Source organism: Triturus cristatus, chromosome 1_1 (assembly GCF_964204655.1).
Source record: "Triturus cristatus chromosome 1_1, aTriCri1.1, whole genome shotgun sequence".
Lineage (NCBI taxonomy): Eukaryota > Metazoa > Chordata > Amphibia > Caudata > Salamandridae > Triturus > Triturus cristatus.
This window is the reverse complement of record NC_140579.1, coordinates 292626843-292642001: the sequence shown is the minus strand read 5'-3', so window position 1 is coordinate 292642001 and position 15159 is coordinate 292626843. Positions and strand designations below refer to the sequence as shown.

At 47.4% G+C, this 15159-nt stretch overlaps 1 pseudogene; it reads left to right on the top strand.

Moving 5' to 3' along the window:
• Positions 1–15159, top strand: part of LOC146870138 (uncharacterized) — a 623247-nt pseudogene that overhangs the window by 17872 nt on the left and 590216 nt on the right.

Sequence of the window (15159 nt, the reverse complement as noted above, 5' to 3'; positions counted from 1 at the left end):
GGTTGCCAAACAGGAGGCCAGCTCTTCTAAGGCCCTTGGAGATTCCAAATTGCAGACACAGCACACAGCAAAGTCTTGGTTAGATCAAGTAGGCAGGGTCACAGCACACAGCAAGACCCCTTTCTCCTCCTCAGCTTCAGTTGGTCAGCAGGACAGGTCAGCCCTTAGAGCACACAGCAAGGCAATCTTCCTTTGGTCCTTCAGTGGTCCGTCTTTCAGCAGAGGTTCCTCTTGATTGTAGAATCTAAAAATCTGTTGTCAGGGGTCTTGTACTTATACCCCTAAAAGTCTTTGAAGTCTTTGTGCAAGTGGGTCCTGAGCCCGGTCTGATCCAGTTCTGGGTGTTGCTGGAGCACTTTGTTTTCCTGGCTTCTCCTTTCTTTTCAGAGTGAGGGGCAGAGTCGTCAGCCGCCCAGCAGGAGGTGGAGCCAGCAGTGTGGCAGGCAGTCACACAGCCCTATTCAATCCCAGGTGCTACCTCCTCCCTCCACTCTACTTGCAAATGTCGCCATTCAGCAAAGGGCTGACTCAGCCAACCTCCTGGGGGATCCCCCGCCCCTGTCACTCTCAAACCAGACAGTCAATCCACAAGCATGCCCAGGCACACAGAAGGGTCAGCCAAGAGAACAGCTACTCTCTAAAAAGTACTATTCTCCAACTCAGGATTTAAAAACAACCTCCCCTAAAAGATGTGTTATTAAATGCTGAGCTCAGGGATATCAAACACTCATGTCTTATCTTGTTCCTATGAGAAGATAGGCTGATAGCCATTGGCACCAGCCTCCCCCATGTTAGCCTATGGAGCAAGATAACCTTGCAGCAGTGAACACACAAAATGGCCGCTGTTCACTACCAGAGCATGGTACCTGCACTAGTACATGCTCTACCTTTTACATACACTGCACCCTGCCCAGGGGGGTACCTTGGGCCTTCCATAGGGATGACTGATGTGCACAAAAAGGGAAGGGTTAGGCCTAGTCAGTGGGGACACTGACCAGGGTGACATGGCAGTCCGGGGACTGCAGGCAGGCCTGCGGTGGCAGGCCTGAGACACCATTTTAGGGCTACTCATGTGGGTGGCGCAATCAGCGCTGCAGGCCCACTAGTAGCATCTGTCATCACCAGCCCTGGCACACACAGTGCACTTTACTAGGGACTTCAGGGTGATACAAATATGCCAATCAGGTATATCCAATCAATATGATATTTTACACAGGGAGCACTTACACTCTGGCACTGATTAGCAGTGGCCGAGTGTCCAAAGCATCTAAACCAGCAAAAACGAAATCCAGCACAGCATCAAAAATCCAGGTAGTAGAGGCAAAAGATAGGGGAAAAACCCACGCCAAGGATGTCAGGTCTAACACGTGTCCCCTCCAGCTGAAAGTGGGGAGAACTACCCACCCTCTTGGGAGTTCTCATCACTAAGGCGGAAAAACCTGGACAGACCATCAGCATTGGCGTGTTCTGTACCGGGACGGTGTTCCACCGTGAAGTCCATTCCCTGTAGGGAGATGGACCACCTCAACAGTTTTGGATTCTCACCCCTCATCTGCATTAACCATCTGAGGGGCCTGTGGTCGGTCTGAACGCGGAAGTGAGTCCCAAACAGGTAGGGCCTCAGCTTCTTCAGGGCCCAGACCACAGCAAATGCTTCCCTTTCAATAGCGCTCCACCTCTGTTCCCTGGGGAGTAGCCTCCTACTAATGAAAGCTACAGGTTGGTCCCCGCCCTCGTCGTCCATCTGTGAGAGTACTGCTCCCACACCTTGCTCTGAAGCGTCTGTTTGCACAATGAACTCACTCGAAAAATCAGGTGCCTTCAGCACTGGCGCTGTGCACATTGCAGTTTTCAGGGCATCAAAAGCAGTTTGACAGGCCTCGGTCCAATTCACTTTCCTGGGCTGATTTCTAGAGGTTAGTTCTGTCAAGGGGTAACAATGGTGCCGTAACCCTTGATGAACCGTCGGTAATACCCGGTGAGTCCTAGAAAGGCTCTCACCTCTGTCTGCATCTTGAGGGGTTCCCAAGCCAGAATGGTATCAATCTTCGCCTGTAGGGGCGCCACCTGGCCGCTCCCCACCTGGTGTCCCAAATACACCACTGATCCCTGCCCTATCTGGCACTTACTGGCCTTGATAGTGAGGCCTGCCTTTTGCAGAGCCCTCAACACTTCACAGAGGTGTTGCAAGTGTTCCTCCCAAGTGGAGCTGAACACAGCAATGTCATTCAAGTATGCGGCGCTGAATTGCTCCAGCCCGGTCAGTACCCGGTTGACCAGTCTCTGGAAGGTGGCAGGGGCATTTTTCAATCCAAAGGGCCTGACGCGAAACTGGAAATGCCCCTCTGGTGTTGAAAATGCCGACCTCTCCTTTGCCCCCTCAGTTAAGGCAATCTGCCAGTACCCCGAAGTCAAATCAAAGGTGCTGAGATACCTGGCAGCTCCCAACTGATCCACGAGCTCATCAGCTCTGGGGATGGGTGCGCGTCAGTCTTGGTGACCGCATTGAGCCCACGGTAGTCCACGCAAAACCGAAGTTCTGGCGGGTCACCGGGTGTAGCAGCTTTCTTGGGAACTAGGACCACTGGGCTAGCCCAGGGACTGCTGGAGGGCTCAATCACCCCTAACGCCAACATCTTGGAAACTTCTTCCTTGATGCTGGCCCTGACCTTGTCAGCTACTCTGTAAAACTTCTGTTTCACAGGTAGACTATCTCTAGTGTCCACATCATGGACGCACCAATTGGTGACACCTGGGGTCAGGGAGAACAGGGAGACGAACTGACCCACCACCTGGCGACAGTCTCTCTGCTGTTCTGGGTGGGCGAGAGGACCACACCATCCACTGACCCGTCTTGCTCCTTGGTTGCCAGGAGGTCAGGGAGAGGATCACTATCCTCTTCCCCACCATCATCTGTAGCCATGAGCATTGTCACTTCAGACCTCTCAAAGTGGGGCTTGAGGCGGTTCACATGCAAGACTCTCAGGGGCTGCCTAGGAGGCTTCATGTTGATCAGGTAGGTCACCTCACTCTTGCGCTCTACCACCTCATATGGCCCGGTCCACTTGTCACGGAGCGCACAAGGCTCCACCGGCGCCATCACCCACACTTTCTGCCCAGGATGAAATTCAACCAGAGTGGTATTCTGGTCGTACCATCTTTTCATCTCCTCCTGGCTGGCTTCTAGGTTCTCCTGAGCGAGCTTCCTGAAGCGCTGCGTCTGGTTGCGGATGGCCAGCACATAGCTGAACACATCCTGGGGGGTTTTCCCACGGGATTTCTCCCACCCCTCCTTCACCAGTGTGAGAGGTCCTCTAACAGGGTGGCCATACAGCAGTTCAAAGGGGCTGAACCCTAAGGACTTCTGAGGCACCTCCCTGTAGGCAAACGACAGGTATGGTAACAAGACGTCCCATTTCCGTCTCATGGGCTCCGCTAGGCCCATGATCATACCTTTCAGGGTGCGGTTGAACCTTTCAACCAACCCATTTCCTTTAGGGTGGTAAGGAGTGGTGAACTTATAAGTTACCACACACTCCTCCCACAGAGACTTCATGTACCTAGAGATGAAGTTGGTACCCCGGTCGGAGACCACCTCTCTGGGGAACCCCACGCGGGAAAAGATCCCCATCAATGCACGGCCCACCACGGGTGCTGTGATTGTCCTGAGAGGGACTGCTTCCGGGTACCGGGTGGCGTGGTCCACCAAGACCAGGATGAACCTGTTGCCTAAGGCAGTCTTGGGGTCCAGGGGCCCTACGATATCAATGCCCACCCGCTCAAAAGGGGTGCTCACCACCGGAAAAGGTTGGAGGGGTGCCACGCACTTTCCTCCGCTCTTACCACTGGCTTGGCATGTTTGGCAAGACTTACAAAAGGTACTGACGTGCTTCTTCATCTGGGGCCAGTAGAAATGGGTGACAAGCCTGTGATAGGTCTTGTCTTGCCCCAGATGTCCTGCGAGAGGCACGTCATGAGCCAGACCCAGTAAGAAGTTCCTGAAGCGCTCGGGTACCACCAGCACACGGGCTGCACCGGGCTCTGCAAACTTAGGCTCACTATAAAGTAAGTCATCCTCCCAGTAAATCAAATGTTCCTTGGACCCTAGGCCCGCTGCCTGGTCTGCAGCCTGCTGCCGCACACCAATGAGAGAAGGGCACTCCTTCTGAGCCTGGCAGAATTCCTCCCTGGAGGGACCACCCTCTTGCTGCCAATGGGTCAGCTCAGGTAATTCCCCCAGTTCGGCCACCTGTTCCCCTGTAGGTTCCAGGGCATCCCCCTCAGGTTCTGCTTCCTCCTGGACCGTGGGAACAGTGGGGGCCGGTTTCCCGCGCCCTCTGCCCCTTCCTCTCCTGACAGGTCCCTGGGCCATTATTCCAGGCTCCGGTTCTACTAATCCACCCTTACTGGCTGTCATGGCACGTGTGGATACACAGATCCACGCTGGCAGTCCTAACATCTCCAAGTGAGTTCTGTGCTCTACGTCCTTCCATGGAGAACTCTCCAGGTCGTTACCCATCAGACAATCTACCGGCAAGGCATCACTGACACAGACTTCCAAGGTACCAGAGACTCCCCCGCATGTAAAGGGAACACGCGCCATCTTGCAGAGGCGCACTGAAGTGTCAGCTGCCACTACTGGGCGGAGCACATTGGGAATGACTTGCTCTTCAGACACCCACTGACACCTGACAGATGTCACACTAACCCCGGTGTCTCTCAGAGCCTCTATCTCCCTCCCATTGATGGTCACCCTTTGCCAGTATTTTTTAGTGTTAGCGGGTATCAAGGTATCCTGGACCATCTCTTGGTCTCCTAAAGAGACAAGGGTCATCATAGCTAATCCCTCTTCCCCACTGGAAATCAAATCCCCTCCCAAAGCTACACTAGCTAACCCTGGGACCGGAGCAGCAGCTGGTGCTGGGGGTTTCTTGGGACATTTAGGGGCGATGTGCCCCACTTCCCTACAAGCATAGCAAGTAGGCGGTGGTCTGTTATCCTGTCTGCCCTTATGGGGCCAAGACTTCTTAGGCTTGGGGGCTTGGGACTCCTTTTCCTGGGAACTATTTTGGGGCCCTTTAGAGAACTCCTTATTGTTACCCTTGTCCTCCCCACCTTTCTGCTGGGAACCCTGTCCACCCTTGGCTGGGATACTTACCACCCCTTTGTTGACCCTGGTGCTAGTCCAGCGGTCTGCCTCTTTAGCAAGCTCACTGGGATCAGTTAACTTGCTGTCTAAAAGATGCTGGCGCAGCTCTGGAACACATAGACTACTCAAGTGCTCCCAACTAATCAAGTGACACAACCCCACATAATCAGTAACTTTGCTGCCCTTTATCCAACCTTCCAGTGCACGCGTGCACATACTCACACACTCCACCCAAGTACTTGAATCAAGTTTCTTGAAGTTCCTAAACTTCTGGCGGTACTGTTCTGGTGTAAGCCCATACCTGAGGCATAAGGCCTCCTTCATAGTGGGGTAGGTTAAGGTACCTGCTGCTTCTAAGGGTGCTAAGACATCCCTCCCAGAGGCCTCAAAATGCTTCCACAAACCTGCCCCCCAACTCTTCTCAGGCACTTCATTCATCTTCAAGGCAAGCTCATAGGATCTAAACCATGCATAGATATCCTCACCCCTCTGATAACTCTGCACCAAATCTTTCGGTATGTATACTTTACCCGCCTGTACTGGTTGTGCGCTGCCACCATTCGGACTGGACTCCACCTGTTTAGCTTTAATGTCCAGCTCCCTCATGCTCAACTCATGAGCCAACTGGAGTTTTCTCTCTTCCAAAGCGAGAGCATTCCTCCCCTCCTCCGCCTTCTTTTCACTGTCAAGGCGCAGTTTCCTCTCTTCTGCTTGAGCTTTGAGCTTAAAAAGTTCAATCTCATGGGCCCTAATCCTCTGATTTTCCTCCAGTTCCTCTGGAGAAAGGCCCCTACTGGAATGGGTGCTGCCAGCCCTAGACGCTGGCCTATTCACTGGCAAATCATCGGATCCAAATCCGTGCTCCGGTGTACCATCCTCTCCAGTAGCTTCTTCTGTCACACCATTTTTGGCCTCCCACCAGGCCCTTAGAGCTTTCTGTAGCTCTGCCTTGTTAGCGCTGCCCTTCACTGGGCATCCAAGCTGTTTGCAGAATTGCATTAGTTGATCCTTCTTATATGTGAGCAACTTTTCTACTTCAAATTGCAATTCCACCTCCTCGCCTACTCCCTTCAGAGACATGATGCTTCCTAGGTCTTTCAAAAACTTTGTGCAATATGTAACTGCTAACTAGACTAGTAATGTACAAAGAATCACTGCAGGTCAAGTGCAAATACTGGTTCTAATCCGCACCGCTGACCACCAATGTTAGATCTGGGGGTCTCTAGTTGGCAGAGGTAAGTACCTTAGACCAAATAGGGACCCTTGCTTCTAGTCAGGGTACAGGGACACACACGATAGATAACCCCTGCTCACCCTCTAGGTAGCTTGGCTCGAGCAGACAGGCTTATCCCCAAGGCAATGTGTAAAGTATTTGCACGTAATCATCACAATGACCCCCCTAGTATACCACAAACTTAGACCACACAGGTGAGTATATCAAAAATAGAGCTTTATCTAGTTTCAGCAGTAGAAATCTATTATCATATCATTGCACATTATTCTTCTGTTTCTCTTTTAGCTTTCTTGGATCACTAGGTACGCAAAATAATGAGTCTCTAGTCTCTTGTGAGCGTTAGGTGTCAAAAAGAATATGTCTTTAGACTCTCAGCACTGAAAACACCTTTTTAGCTATGCCCCTGCGCTTATAATTGAAGCGCTCCTCTCCGGCTGCTCCTCCAAGCAAAGGTACCCCGGGCGTTGGCCTCCGGGCCCCACAAGCTATGCGGGACGTTCGGTGGTTAAGCGGGCTGTCACAACAGTTACCGATGCTCCCTCTCCCTGCACGGACTCACCAGGCTGCGGGTCGGGGCGCAAGGACTCAGCGCGTCGGAGCCCTTCCTCGGGACAGAGTTCCCGTAGCTCACGGACGGCGGCCAATCAGGTCGCGGCTCCCTCGACGAGCCCCCAGGGACGACGTCAGACGTCACCAGGCCTCCGCCAATCGTAGCGCAGTTCCTCCGGCCAGGCCTCCGCCGTCAACCAATCAGGTCGCGACCTCCTCGCTTCGTTCTTCGCAGTCTGTGGAACGGAGAGGCACAGCTCCTGGACGATCTCGGGCCCCCGGGCCGTGGCGGTGAATTACGGGCAGGATATTTCAAAGCGCCGTAGTACAGGTGCCGATAAGCACGTCGATCTTCTCAGCGCAGCAGCCGGTTTCAGGCACTAATCAGCGCCGCTCTCTCAAGCAAAGCAGAGAGCAGACAGCGCACTTCACGGGACACAGCAGAGTCTTGAAGTCTCGGCAACCTTTATATCCCTGGGTTGCCAAACAGGAGGCCAGCTCTTCTCAGGCCCTTGGAGATTCCAAATTGCAGACACAGCACACAGCAAAGTCTTGGTTAGATCAAGTAGGCAGGGTCACAGCACACAGCAAGACCCCTTTCTCCTCCTCAGCTTCAGTTGGTCAGCAGGACAGGTCAGCCCTTAGAGCACACAGCAAGGCAATCTTCCTTTGGTCCTTCAGTGGTCCGTCTTTCAGCAGAGGTTCCTCTTGATTGTAGAATCTAAAAATCTGTTGTCAGGGGTCTTGTACTTATACCCCTAAAAGTCTTTGAAGTCTTTGTGCAAGTGGGTCCTGAGCCCGGTCCGATCCAGTTCTGGGTGTTGCTGGAGCACTTTGTTTTCCTGGCTTCTCCTTTCTTTTCAGAGTGAGGGGCAGAGTCGTCAGCCGCCCAGCAGGAGGTGGAGCCAGCAGTGTGGCAGGCAGGCACAGCCCTATTCAATCCCAGGTGCTACCTCCTCCCTCCACTCTACTTGCAAATGTCGCCATTCAGCAAAGGGCTGACTCAGCCAACCTCCTGGGGGATCTCCCACCCCTGTCACTTCCAAACCAGACAGTCAATCCACAAGCATGCCCAGGCACACAGAAGGGTCAGACAAGAGAACAGCTACTCTCTAAAAAGTACTATTCTCCAACTCAGGATTTAAAAACAACCTCCCCTAAAAGATGTGTTATTAAATGCTGAGCTCAGGGATATCAAACACTCATGTCTTATCTTGTTCCTATGAGAAGATAGGCTGATAGCCATTGGCACCAGCCTCCCCCATGTTAGCCTATGGAGCAAGATAACCTTGCAGCAGTGAACACACAAAATGGCCGCTGTTCACTACCAGAGCATGGTACCTGCACTAGTACATGCTCTACCTTTTACATACACTGCACCCTGCCCAGGGGGGTACCTTGGGCCTTCCATAGGGATGACTGATGTGCACAAAAAGGGAAGGGTTAGGCCTAGTCAGTGGGGACACTGACCAGGGTGACATGGCAGTCCGGGGACTGCAGGCAGGCCTGCGGTGGCAGGCCTGAGACACCATTTTAGGGCTACTCATGTGGGTGGCGCAATCAGCGCTGCAGGCCCACTAGTAGCATCTGTCATCACCAGCCCTGGCACACACAGTGCACTTTACTAGGGACTTCAGGGTGATACAAATATGCCAATCAGGTATATCCAATCAATATGATATTTTATACAGGGAGCACTTACACTCTGGCACTGATTAGCAGTGGCCGAGTGTCCAAAGCATCTAAACCAGCAAAAACGAAATCCAGCACAGCATCAAAAATCCAGGTAGTAGAGGCAAAAGATAGGGGAAAAACCCACGCCAAGGATGTCAGGTCTAACACTCACCATCAATCCCATGGAAACCACCACCACCTGGTGCCCCATCCACTTGGGAGCTTCCTCGGACCCTTGCCCACACTTTTCCTTCTCCAAAGGACTTGAGCCTATTTTAACCACCCTCACCCAGATTGTCAGCAACTCCTTGACCACAGCTACATTCCACGATGCCTCGAAACAAGACAAATTTTTTGTGCTACTGAAAAAACCTATAGTAGTCCAAACACACTAGCAAACTCTAGATCCATCTTCTTGCTACCCTACAAACTGAACGTCCTGGAGAAACTCATCAATAAGAGATCAGCAGACCCCCTCAACAACAACCACCTCCTGAACCCATCGCAATCATGAGTCAGACCTAATCACAGCACTTAGGCTGCCCTCATCGCCGCCACAGACAACATCCTTCTCATCATTCATCAAGGCGACACCAAAACCCTCATCCTCCTCAACCTATCCGAAACTTTTGACACAGTCTCCCACCCAAACCTCATCCAATACCTCCACAATACAGGAATCTATGGAACAGCTCTTCAGTGGATCAGTTTCTTCCACACAGGCTGCACTCCCCTACACCTCCGAAGCTACAAATGTGGTCTGCAGTATCCTCCAAGGATCCTCTCTTCAGGCCCAAGCTCTTTATAGTCTATATGGCATCACCTGAAACCATGGTTTCAACATTATCTCTTATGCTGACGACACACAGCTCATCCTCTCTCTCTCTCCAAGGACTCCTGATGCACCAAAGCAAAGTTTATTGACTGAAATCTTGCTGAATGCTCAGCTCAGATAAGACAGAGGAAGACTCACTACACTCTGTTCTTCGGCCTGGCGGCTATCCAAAATGAGATCACCCCCATCCAGTCAAGTTAGGACTAAATCGCTTCCAAAAATTGCCTGCAGCTTAACTGGTATGACAGCTTAATTCCCCTGTAAACCCCAACATACATTGCAAAGCTGTTTGTAGTGCTCTAGAAAACCATTACATAAATTAACAAACAAGCACTTTCTACTTAAGTAGATTAATTCCAAGAAGAGGTGTTGTGTATGGGAAGAGAAGCAGTATAGTGGAAGAAGTGAGTAGTAATGATGGAGCTATGCTGTAGTTGATGTGTCTGTCTAAAATATTTTTTTTTCCTTTCGTAGTACAAGTTTGTGGGCCACCAACCAGATTTGAGTATGGTGAACTATTGGAGCAATATCTCACCATGGAAGTCTTTCCAGTTGACAGCATCGTGATGTACAAATGTCGCCCTGGTTATGTGCTGAAATATAAGAGTATTAAACCCACCTTACAATGCCTTCGATCCTTACAATGATCTAAAAGACCCGAGTTTTGTAATCGTGAGTATTTTATTGCTTCATTTACTTCTTTTGTTTATCCGGATCTTGTCTTTGATTAACTCATCAATTAAGTATCTGAGATTAATAGAGAGCATGTTATGTGCATACATGAGCATACTTTAAAGTTAGATCTCAAGTCATGGAAGGGGGGTATCTGTGATGGAGGCATAGCCTTCCTGTGGGGTAATCTTCAATTCTACTTAATATTTTAGCTTCTCATAGGAGCAGACTACTCTAGGTCAGTTGCTGCCAGGCCTGGAATTATACCTGAGACATTCGGCTATTGCTGATAGACTGATAAGGCTGTTGGAAGGACAGACACTTATTAATGCTTCCTGGTGTATACCCCAAGCTGTCACTGAATGGGTGGCCTTCTATGATCCCAGGTGTGCCAGGACACTTTGAGGTCCCCCTCAACACGTCAGCTTCTATACCTTTAGTATATTCATTTTATGACCAGCCAGATGTACATAAATAAGCTTTGACTCTCCTTATCAAACAATAGCTATCAAAAGATGCAACCAGAGACCATCAATACATGGGATAAAAGCACCAACCATCTCAGGAGAAAAATGTGCATGCCAAATGTAGGTACTGTTTTAATCTAGGTTTTGATCTAACTTGTTCAAAGTGCTTGCTGTTGTACTCGTTTGTCCCACAGCCACGTGAACACACTCCCGCTCTCTCTTTCTCCTATAACATCATATGCAGGATATGCAAGCCAACTGGACAAACAACACACATCACATTGTGATTCTGCTCTTTACTTCTGTAAGCTATTGTGGTGCTGTAGGTTACATACCACAATGCCACAGCTTTCTTCTCACCTAACTCTTTATCTTTACTTTTAGGGAAAGATTGGGGAAATCCAGGGGAACCAGAAAATGGGGTAGGTAATGTGCCTGTTGGAGAGAGGGGTGATCCAGATAGCAAATTTGGTTCAGAAGGGAGTTTCAGTTGTCTTAAAGGGTGAGTAGTAAATTCAATGAACACTGTTGCTTTTGGACTTTTGTTTGCTGCTGCTGGAGCTGCTGCAGCAGCTTGGGCATCTACAATTTGGAGATAATGTATTTCCAGCATAAAACGTTTTCAGGCCAGCTATAAGAAACAGCATGATTTTATGTCTTGTCCTACATCGTTTCTGCCAATTGCTACATTTCCATTCTTCATTTCACTGTCATGTTATTTTCCACAACCTTAACAATTTCTATTTTATTCTCTTCCCTTACAATTCTCTCCAACTTTCTCATAATTGCGTTCAATTTCTGCCCCCCAAATTAACTGCAATTTTCTCCTGCCTGTGCTTGTTTAGATTCAAAACCAGCACCAGTCCCAAGTTCTCTCTTTCCCACTATGTCCTGATGATTTAGGCCATCAAACATTTGTAAGGTGAACTTACTGTCCTTTCAACCACTCTTGCACAACCAGCTTCCTGCCTGAACCCTTCTTGAACACCCAATGTTTTATGCATTGCTCAGAACTTTGATATCATATCTGCAAATAACAAAAGACACAGCTCTGTCACAAAAAAGTGTGTTTTCATAATATCCCTTGCATAGCATACTGATACTCTCTGCTCTTGAGGAAATCTCACTTTCAGGAAATAATTGGCTACAACGATTTAATTTTCTTTTTTGTGTATAACCATCCATTTTAGCGTATAGCCCCATTACATGTTGATGGTACCCACATACTGCTCTGAGCTCTTTCTCTCATCTTAAAAGTAATAATTAACAAAACCCCTGCCTCTCCTCCTTCTCCAACATACATACAGACTTCCGTACTTTAAACTCTCCTTCAATTCTGTGTTGCTTTCATTGGACAACCAAGCAGGGTAACGGAGAGTTTTATGGTGCCATCTCAAGAGAGATGTGAGTAGGGTCTCAGGACAGTTCATTTATTTATTTTATGTAGTAGGTTGCAAAGTGGTTCAAACCCCCCATTATTGGCCTCCGATGGATTTAAATGAGGGATGATATGGAAGCTGGCACAAGGAAGTATTGTGCTATGCAATACCTGGTGATGTATAGTAAGTTGTATATCAAATAAGCATAGGGTATACCAAGGATTCCTGACACACATATGTGCCTAAAGACCTTAACCGAGACAAAGTTCAGAGAACCTGAAATATTGCATGCCCATTTTAGGCGTCTCACCAGCTTGGACTTTAAAATGAGTTCACCAGAAACACTGAAATTAAGTGAGTTAATTAAATGATAGGGAAATATGTAAAAGCCTAAGTGGTGATAGTGCCCTCTGTAAAAAAAAAAAAAGTCAGTTGGGGTGGTAGAAGCTTTGTGGTGGGCGCAGCCAAGGCATGGACGGTCTACCTTTCCATCTCAGAAGTATGACCAATCTTCTGGCCTTTAGGAAGGCCCTGAAAACCTGGCTGTTTAATGTTTAACTCCGGCCCTACTTCTTTTCTTTTACACTTCAATAGCAGGACTTTACATAGCGCCAGGACGCCTTCGGGTAGCAGTAGCGCTCTATAAATGTGTCTAACATTAACATTAACACATTCTTCGGTCTGCTTGAGCAGATGATACAAAGCCTTCTAGGAGGACAGTTTATCGCCTAAGGATATCTAAAGGACACCATTTGTCAGGCAGGGTCAGCTGGATAAGGTTCACCATCTGCATTTCGTGTGATGTTTTGACTGATATCTGAGCAGAGAGTTTTTCATTTAAACAAATACATAACATAAGTCTATTCATGACAGTATCCTTCAATGAAATAAGTATTAAATTGTTACTTTAGGAAAAACATGATACAGTAAATCTAGTCTTTAGAGATGCTGTGGCCTGACTATCCATGTATAGAGAATTATCAAAGAACCATTAAATCTGCAATATAGCTGTTGGCAGAAAAGAAGGAAAAGCTTGGCTGTTTATCAACAGCAACATAAGAACACCTCACCCTAATAATAATAAAAAAGATGAAAACGACCAAACCGTCAGGAATGATTGAAGTTAGAGCTAGCCAAAAACTCTAGTTTTGCTCATTGACCTTAACTACTCTTGCTGCTGGTGCTTAGTCCCATATGCTGAGTGAGGTACAATATCTAGTGTTATTGACTTGTTTTGTGCTCAGTACAAATAGAGGGAAAGACATTTTGAATTCTAGCATTCCAGAAAGTGAATGCTCGGTATTATTGTAAGTTAACTCTGCTAACCATGTCTTACTCCAATCGTTATCTTGTTGTAAGACAAGACATCATAGATACTGTTCAACCCATTGATTCAGTCTTTCTGTTTGTCCGCCCATCATTCTGAGGTTGATAAATGGCAGAGAGATGAACTTCCATATCTAATCCTTTACACAAAGGAGACCAATATCTGGATGTGAATTGAGACCCTCTGTCAGTAATGAGAAATTGTTGAGTATCATGTAGTCAAATAATGTGTTTTACAAATACTCATGACAATTCTTTAGAGGTTTGTAATCCTGGCAAGGATATTACATTTCCCATCTTGCTCTAATGACCCACAAGCTCCCTAATTGCAGTGCACCGCTGACTTTTGGGTCATTCTGCAATAAAATACATTGATGCGTTTTACCAAGGACTAGGTGGAAAAGGTAATGATATGGTGAAATTATCAACATGTTAGCATGGTGAAGCTATTAAAGTATTAACACCTAACAACTTGATACTATGCACACCACATTAAAAAGTAACAAGTTGTACTGTTGTGTTAACCAAGTACGGTGTGTTTTATGCAAGGTGCATTACAAATACGCTAATGTGTGTTTAAAATATTAATGGTTTAACAGAATTAGAATGGAAAGTGACTCAGAAGTTGATTTATTCTGTGCTTGCAGCATCCTTCTAAACTCAAAGTACTTGGTTGTCATGCAAGACCATTGCAGTTGTGGAAGTCTTGGGACTTCTGCCAATGCTTCTGAAGCAGAGCATGCTCTGATAATATTTTCAGAGCATGCTCAGAAAGCATCCTTTGATAAAAAGAACATCTTTTGATTCTAAGTTATTTATGTTTCCAATGCAAGAGTGATGTGCAATTACAGTTTTAACTTCGGAACAGAAGAGCTAACCATAGGTTATGTTTTGAGGTTTGAACAGGACTATGACCTCAGTTTTAACAAGAGAGGTCTCTGTTGGTCAAGAAGAATATGTATATTAATGGAACTGCACAGTTGATAGAGGTGACTTTGCTGCAGATCAGAACTTATAAATTCTCCCTACTTCCGCGGATAGAGTAATTTTACAGTCATACGCACATACACTCATCATACGCTGGGGCCCATCACACCAATATTCATTCTATTACTCTATTCACACTGAATATATGAGAGAACTCCTAAATCAATCTGCATCTAAACTGAGGTCAATGCAACCTAATTGATTTGTCTCGAGTCATGATTTAAACAATAAGAACACATTTGAGATCTCAATAAATGACAAAGAAATAACCACCCGACACTGGAATTCAAACAAAAGTTATTTTATCTAAATTAGTTCAAATGAAAAGTTATTCAATTGTAAAATCATTATTCTCATAATGACCTATTCTACCTAAATGTCGTAGTTAGGTCAGGACAGGTCTCTCAGTAAAGTCTCCCGAGTCGCCGTCCTCTCAATCAGCATCGATCCTCTTGAGCATAAGTTCAGGAAGAAGTGGCCTTAGACCCTCTCTAGTCTAAAAATATTTATACTAAAATTTACACATTAAAAGTTACAAACAAGCTCCAAGCGTCCGCTGAGCAGAGCGAGCAGGAAAGGATGTTGGCTCGCAACATTTAGAAAAATCTCCGCTCTCGAATATCTCAAAACTAAAAACACGGAAAAAGAAAGCACAAACTAAATCCACAACATTCATGGATGCTCTTCTCCGGAATTATAGTGAAGCCACCGCAAGTTTATCAAAATGTTCATTGTGACAATTGTTCTCTTCCAAGGATATCTGGCGATGAGCCCAGGGCTGCTGTCCTTTCATAACTTTTAGCTTCAGACAGAGGCCGAGGTCATGTTTTCAACCATATTCAGCGAGGCCTCTCTTCGTATTTCATCTACTCAAATGCAGGCTTTAA